The 8,349-nt window shown below is 39.6% G+C and overlaps 2 pseudogenes; both read left to right on the forward strand.

The window, feature by feature from the left end:
* Positions 1–1,683: 1,683 nt before the first annotated feature.
* Positions 1,684–3,154, forward strand: LOC149225214 (suppressor of mec-8 and unc-52 protein homolog 1 pseudogene; annotated as a pseudogene).
* A 4,205-nt stretch (positions 3,155–7,359) lies between these two features.
* LOC149225215 (uncharacterized) lies at positions 7,360–8,030 on the forward strand (annotated as a pseudogene).
* The last annotated feature ends 319 nt before the right edge of the window (positions 8,031–8,349 follow it).

Below are 8,349 nucleotides of genomic sequence, written 5' to 3' on the forward strand. Positions count from 1 at the left end.
ATGATTGAAGACAATAAGGTGCTACTAGTAAAGGTGGACACTTTGAAGAATTTTGCATATACATTAACAAAATATATGAGCATAGAGACATTTTCTTGGTGTAGAGAATTAATGAGCAATATTGCTTTTGATTGTTGATCATGTACTCCTGCAACTCTTTTATGCATCAAATAAAACAATTGGGAAAATGTTCAATATGTATTATATTTTATGCAGGACTATGCCCACACACTATATGTTGCGTCAGGCATAGCGAGGTGGTTACAGGGGGTTGGAAGCCCCCTTGGAGAAAAAATGGATAGTTGTTCTATGATTTTTTTGTGGTTTTCAACACATATTTTTCACTTCTAGCCGTTCTAGAGTACATGGTGTTAGAGTTAGTCTTAACAACCTGTCACCGGGGACCAACATGAGCTCTTACTATGTTTGGTTTGGTTATATGTTTTGCACATTATATTCAGCACAAACCATGTCATAAGTTTTTTCATCAGGAGCATCTCGGAAAGAGCTTTCCAACGGTATATTACACTCCAAAAACCAGCTCCCGGATCAAAAGATATGACCAAATGGGTGATTGGCTCAAGGACCCTCCCGTGTAGCAGTTCAGGTATTGAATGACCCAGAGGAAACTAGGAAATTTCAGTGTTTGGTTTTGTGGTTGGACTGTGATAGAAAATAAGAGACTTACTTCAGTATGAAGTTGGTGTTCAAATGATAGAAAGATATAATGAGCAGGTTCGCAATCTGCTTGCAAGTGATGGTTCAAAAAAAAGGCTTGTGATCCGAGGCATATCCTAACCCAATGGCCTTAGTGTTCCTGATGCTAGTATGTTGCCTGTGGAATCAACACCAGATGCTTTAGATTTAATGAAAATTGGACAAAAGAACAGGGCAATAGGTGCTACTGCTCTCAATGAACGTAGTAGTCATTTTCACAGTGTCTTGACTGTACATGTGCAAGGAATAGACTTGTCTTCTCGAGCTATTCTTCATGGGTGCCTTCATTTGGTTGACCTTGCTAGGATCGAGATGGTTAACAGGTCAGAAGTTACTGGGGATAGACTTAGAGAAGCATGACATTTCAATAAATCTTTGTCAGCTCTTGGGGATATCATATCTGCTTTAGCCAACAAAAGTGCTCATATACCATATCATAACAGCAAGCCTGCTCAGATTCTTCAGGATTCCTTAGGTGCTGCACAAAGAAACATGGAGAGTTAGGAAACTTAAGGATCAGATTGCAACACTGAAGGATGTCGTTACAAATCAAGATACTGAGATTAAACGCTTACAAACATTGAAATAGTCGAGATTCCATGATCAAAATACTAATTCTCATAGTGACAAACTTAGGACCGAAGGCCCAGCCCAAATCTAAGTCTCAATGCCCCCTACATCAACAACACACACAAGTCAAAATTTGAAGTCAAGACAAAGAAAAATTGAAAGTCAAGCTAATCTGGAGTTTGGCACTGCGCTTCTAGCTATGGCACTGCGCTCCTGGGTTGGCGTTGCGCTTCTGGAAGTGTGGCCCTATGCACAATGTTTACACCTGGGAAATAAACAAAAATAGCAATCGCACAGTTAGTTTCTAAAGCAAGGCTATTATCATGACATTCAACACATCAAGTGTCAAGGGGATTAATTCCCATGGTGTGCGGTTGAATACTGAGTTATTTAGGAATGGTGACCAAGACCTTGAGTCATCTGTATGGGAATTCAAAGATGCCTTTTCGCAACATCATGGAAAAAAGTGTTATAAAAATTGTGGTACCATTTTGCAAAGAGAATTCTTTGCACCAAACATTTCAAACACTACAAAATGAATGCCATGTTTCTCTTAATACTGAAGACATCCTTGAAACATTTGTAGCAAATATCAATAGCGGAAGATGGGATGTGATACTGCCACAAGTTGCACAGCTTAAGCCTCCTAGAAAGAAGCTAGAAGACTTGTATGAACAGATTGTATTGGAGATAATTTGACTTTGAGCATTAGATATTGCAAGAGCTATTCTAAGGCCGACTCAAGCAATGGGTTTCATGAAGCAGGAGCAACCTGAGCGCTATCTACACCTGGAACACCTTCTAGTTCTCACATATTTTGATCCTCGTGAGGCTTATCACAAGTCATCAAAAGAAAAGAGGCGGTCACAAATAGTCTCGATTAATGGCCTTGATTGGTCAATCTTTGAAGTGGAAACAACATTAAGGATTACTTCCTCCAGGTACACAATTTGACCTCTTCAGGGGCACTACAGCAGTGAAGGCAGACGAGGAAGAAATGTATCCAACAACACTGGCACATTTGGGAAACAAAGCCACCCAAAATGTGCTTGCTTCTCTCTCCAGATGGTCAATACCTTGTCTCTTGCTCAGTTGATGGATTCATAGGGGTCTGGGACTACATCAGTGGGAAGCTTAAGAAGGATCTTCAGTATCAAGCTGATGATTCCTTTATGATGCATGATGATGCTATCCTCTGTGTTGACTTCAGTCGAGATTCAAAGATACTGGCTTCTGGTTCATAAGATTGGAAAATTAAGGTATGGTGTATACGAACAAGTCAGTGTTTAAGGCGTCTAGAGCGTGCACATTCTCAGGGTGTTACAAGCCTTTCCTTCTATTGTGATGGTAGTCGGCTTTTAAGCACATCATCTAACAGTATTGCAAGAATAAATGGTCTCAAATCTGGCAAAGCATTAAAGGAATTTCGTGGTCATACATCTTACGTAAATGATGCAATATTCACAAGTGCTTGGGGTCGTGTTATTACTGCTTCTAGTGATTGTACTGTAAAGGCATAGGATGTGAAGACAACTGATTGTATTCAAATGTTTAAACCTCCACCTCCTCTCAAGGGAGGTGATGTATCAGTGAATTTTGTCCACCTTTTTTTTCAAAGAACTCAGAGCACATTGTAGTCTGAAACAAGGCATCATCAATCTATACCATGACACTCCAGGGGCAGGTTGTCAAAATTTTCTCATCTGGAAAAAGAGGAGGAAATGCTAGAAAGTTCGAAATCATGCATCAAGTGCAAGCAAGTCAGCAGGACAAGTGTATTCGAAAAAGGTATCTCAAGTGCAGAATCAATTATCTTTGCATACAGAGAGAGCACATGTTCTCTCTGGAAGGCTTACAGGTTCAGTAGGACATGTCCAGTTAAAGAAGGCAGCGCAGGTTGTGAGTCCATCTTCTTTGCGCCTCGAGGAAGAGCCACCTGATGTTTCTGACGAAATCATCAAACATGAAATGAAGAACTTTGTGTCACTTATGCAATCAAAAAAAGCCATCTCAAGCAATTTGTCCCAGATTCGAGGAAATGGAGTAAAAGAGGAAAATTAATTGAGAAAACTAAAGTGTCAGAGCTTCCAGGCACAAATCTAGCAGTGGTTGAGGAAAATCTCAGATTTTAAGGTTTAATATCAGCAGTCAAAGATTGAAACAGCAGTAAAAGGACAGATTTTGTGGAATTCCACCCTTAAAGGAAGCAGAACTATACCAAAATTCAGTCATTTTGGTTTTCAAAACAACTCTATTTGTCATAGTTCACAAGAGTTTTATTTAATTTTGTTTTATAGTTATGATATTGTTTTATGTTGGGATTTTATTATCAATTTTTATTCTATTTTTTATTTCCTATGTTGAGGAAATAAAAATAATTTTGTAATATTATAAATAGGATTAGTTTTGAATATGTAATGGTTCGATTTTTGCAACAGGAAGAAGCATTTGGACTATGTAAAGTTCTATTGAATATCATAATAAAGCAGTTTTTGCCCTTTAGGCCTAGGATTCATCACGGTGCTTAAATGTTCAGTATGTTTTTTCTCCTGTAATTCATTTACACATTATGTTTTTCTCCTTTGTTTCAGCATTATCTAAGTGATATGTTAGGAATTCATCCATAATGATGCTCCTTTCATGATGATTTTGTTGTTAGTTGTAATGGTAGTTTTAGCAGAATTCATCCGTTGCTAGATGCTCTGTTGAGCAACCTCATTATTCTCTTTCATCTAAAGTTGTTGTTGCAGATCCATCCTTTGTTTGATGCCTGCAGGGCAGCGAGCTTTCTCCCTTATACTTCTCACATTTACAATCTTCACTTGGCTGAACATGGCACTTAATTTGCCCCAGGTTTGCCAGCAGAAACTGACATTGATGCCATAATCCAAATCATCCTTTCTCTTGTTGTTTTGACCCAAACAAATCCAAAAAAAACCTAGAGCTACTATACCTAGCCTAAAATCCATATTCATTTCAGTCATCTCAACTGAGATTGACAAGGAGAGAGCCCTCTCCCGACCTGGTAGGGCTAGCTACCAGGTTAAGCGTGGTTTGATGTTACCCTAGACCTGCCTTCCTTCAGCCTGAGGTAGATCTAGGCGCTAACATAGTGGTGACCATACTGGGGAAGAGGTGACAGATCTTCTCCAGGAAAGATCATTCAAGTTGCAGATCTTATTGTTGATGGTGGACAGCAGTCAAACACATATGAAGGCCGAAATCATCTACCTGATGACTCCAATGTTCAAGACCCTGAGCTTCGACTTCACTGCCAAAGAAATCCGGATTTCAGAGCATTAATGACAGGGTATGTGGCAAATCCGTTATCTAGTGAAATTTTATTGAATTTAAGGGATGAGATAGCAAAATTTCAAGTTGATCAGAGTCTTTTAACATCATTGCTTCTTAGCTTGAAATCTAGTCGGCTCACACCTGAGAGTAAATATTGTTTTCTTGGCTTAGTTGTTGAAAAATTGGAAAATGAAATTGAACTATTGGATGTTCAAATTAAGTCACATGAATTCCAAGACCCTAAACAGTTCTTGGAAACTCTCCCTCCTCCCAAAGAAGAAAAGATAAGGCTGCCCTTAGATGGTTGGATGGAAGGATGTTATGATTTGCAGCGAGGATGTGACAATCTCTAGCCAAAAGCATATGTCAATGAGCTGGGGCAGTAGATAGAATCTGGTTTCTATGATCCTATAGTAGCATATATGGAATATATTCTTGAGTTGAAAGAAATACCAGGTTGCCTTTTACAAAGCCAGAGGTACTATGGGTATATATTGCTGGTGGGATTTTCAACTATGTTTTGGTTCAAACACTATCAAAAAACAGCATCATTGTCACAGTTGCTTGATTGGTTGGTCTGGCATTATAGCATTACTTGATCTATTGATTTTGCATTAGAGTAGGGTAGATTTGTAAATAAATAAGCTGCCCAAGGTAGCATGCTATTTGTTTATGTACAGGTTGCAGTATGTGTAAGTTTGGATTGGTATGAGTTGTTTTGAGTTTGCAGCTGTTTGACCATATTGCCCAATGGATGAGGCACTTGGTCTATGGTGTTCTTGACACCTCCAAGGAGCTGCCATCCCCAATGGAGCCGATGTTAGAGTCAGTCTTCACAGCCTGTCACCAGGGATCAACATGAGCTCTTACTATGTTTGGTTTGGTTAGATGTTTTTCACATGATATTCAGCACAAAACATGTCATAAGTCTGTTCATCAGGAGCAGCTCGGAAAGAGCTTTCCAACAGTATATTACACTCCAAAAACCGGCTCCCGAATCAAAAGATATGACCAAATGGGTGATTGGCTCAAAGACCCTCCCGTGTAGTAGTTCAGGTATTGAATGACCCAGAGGAAACTAGGAAATGTCATTGTTTGGTTTTGTGGTTGGATTGTGATAGAAAATAAGAGACTTATTTTAGTATGAAGTTGGTGTTCAAATGATAGAAATATATAACGAGCAGGTTCGCAATCTGCTTGCAAGTGATGGTTCAAAAGAGAGGCTTGTGATCCGAGGCATATCCTAACCCAGTGGCCTCAGTGTTCCTGATGCTAGTATGTTGCCTGTGGAATCAACACCATATGCTTTAGATTTAATGAAAATTGGACAAAAGAACAGGGCAGTAGGTGCTACTGCTCTCAATGAATGTAGTAGTCATTTTCACAGTGTCTTGACTATTTATGTGCAAGGAATAGACTTGTCTTCTGGAGCTATTCTTCATGGGTGCCTTCATTTGGTTGACCTTGCTGGGACTGAGAGGGTTAACAAGTCAGAAGTTACTAGGGATAGACTTAGAGGCGCACAGCATTTCAATAAATCTCTGTCAGCTCTTGGGGATATCATATCTGCTTTAGCCAACAAAAGTGCTCATGTACCATATCATAACAGCAAGCCTACTCAGATTCTTCAGGATTCCTTAGGTGTTGCACAAAGAAACATGGAGAGTTAGGAAACTTAAGGATCAGATTGCAACATTGAAGGATGTTGTTACAAAGAAGGATACTGAGATTAAATTCTTACAGACATTGAAATAGTCAAGATAACATGCTCAAAATACTAACTCTCATAGTGACAAACTTAGGACTGAAGGCCCAGCCCAACTCTAAGTCTCAGTGCCCCCTGCATCAACAACACACACAAGTCAAAATTTGAAGTCAAGACAAAGAAAAATTGAAAGTCAAGCTAATCTGGAGTTTGGTGTTGCGCTTCTAGCTGTGGCGCTGCGCTCTTGGGTTGGTGTTGTGCTTCTAGAAGTGTGGCCCTACGCACAACATTTACACCTGGGCAATAAACAGAAACAACAATCACACGGTTAGTTTCTAAAGCAAGGTTATTATCATGACATTCAACCCATCAAGTGTCAAGGGGATTAATTCCCATATCGTGCGGTTGAATACTGAGTTATTTAGGAATGGTGACCAAGACCTTGAGTCATCTGTATGGGAATTCAAAGATGCCTTTCACAACATCATGGTAAAAAGTGTTATAAAAATTGTGGTACCATTTTGCAAAGAGAATTCTTTGCACCAAACATTTCAAACACTGAAAAATGAATGCCAGGTTTCTCTTAATATTGAAGACAACCTTGAAACAATTGTAGCAGATATCAATAGCGAAAGATGGGATGTGATACTGCCATAAGTTGCACAGCTTAAGCCTCCTAGAAAGAAGCTAGAATACTTGTATGAACAGATTGTATTGGAGATAATTTGATTTCGAGAATTAGATACTGCAAGAGCTATTCTAAGGCTAACTCAAGCAATGGGTTTCATGAAGCAGGAGCAACCTGAGCGCTATCTACACCTGGAACACCTTCTAGTTCGTACATATTTTGATCCTCGTGAGGCTTATCACGAGTCATCAAAAGAAAAGAGGCGGTCACAAATAGTCTCGATTAATGGCCTTGATTGGTCAATCTTTGAAGTGGCAACAAAATTAAGGATTACTTCCTCCAGGTACACAGTTTCACCTCTTCAGGAGCACTGCAGCAGTGAAGGCAGACGAGGAAGAAATGTATCCGACAACACTGGCACTTTTGGGAAACAAAGCCACCCAAAATGTGCTTTCTTCTCTCTCCAGATGGTCAATACCTTGTCTCTTGCTCAGTTAATGGATTCATAGGGGTCTGGGACTACATCAGTGGGAATCTTAAGAAGGATCTTCAGTATCAAGCTGATGATTCCTTTATGATGCATGATGATGCTCTCCTCTTTGTTGACTTCAGTCGAGATTCAGAGATACTGGCTTTTGGTTCACAGGATGGGAAAATTAAGGTATGGCGTATACGAACATGTCAGTGTTTAAGGCATCTAGAGCGTGCACATTCTCAGGGTGTTACAAGCCTTTCCTTCTCTCGTGATGGTAATCGGCTTTTAAGCACATCATTTGACAATATTGCAGGAATACATGGTCTCAAATCTGGCAAAGCATTAAAGGAATTTCGTGGTCATACATCTTACGTAAATGATGCAATATTAAAAAGTGTTGGGGGTCGTGTTATTACTGCTTCTAGTGATTGTACTGTAAAAGTTTAGGATGTGAAGACAATTGATTGTATTCAAATGTTTAAACCTCCACCTCTTCTCAAGGGAGGTGATGTATCAGTGAATTCTGTCCACCTTTTTTTTCAAAGAACTCAGAGCACATTGTAGTCTGCAACAAGGCATCATCAATCTATATCATGACACTCCAAGGGCAGGTTGTCAAAATTTTCTCATCTGGCAAAAGAGGAGGAAACACTAGAAAGGTCGAAATCATGCAGCAAGTGTAAGCAAGTCAGCAGGACAAGTGTATTCGAAAAAGATATCTCAAGTGCAGAGTCAATTATCTTTGCATACGGAGAGAGCACGTGTTCTCTCTGGAAGGCTTACAGGTTCAGCAGGTCATGTCCAGTTAAAGAAGGCAGCGCAGGTTGTGAATCCATCTTCTTTGCGCCTTGAGGAAGAGCCACCTGATGTTTATGACAAAATCATCAAACATGAAATGAAGAACGTTGTGTCACTTATGCAATCAAAAAAATCCATCTCAAGCAAATTAATTGAGAAAAC

This window comes from Pinus tabuliformis, chromosome J (genome assembly GCF_031772625.1).
Source record: "Pinus tabuliformis cultivar Carrire ecotype Pingquan chromosome J, CPIR1, whole genome shotgun sequence".
Classification (NCBI taxonomy): domain Eukaryota; kingdom Viridiplantae; phylum Streptophyta; class Pinopsida; order Pinales; family Pinaceae; genus Pinus; species Pinus tabuliformis.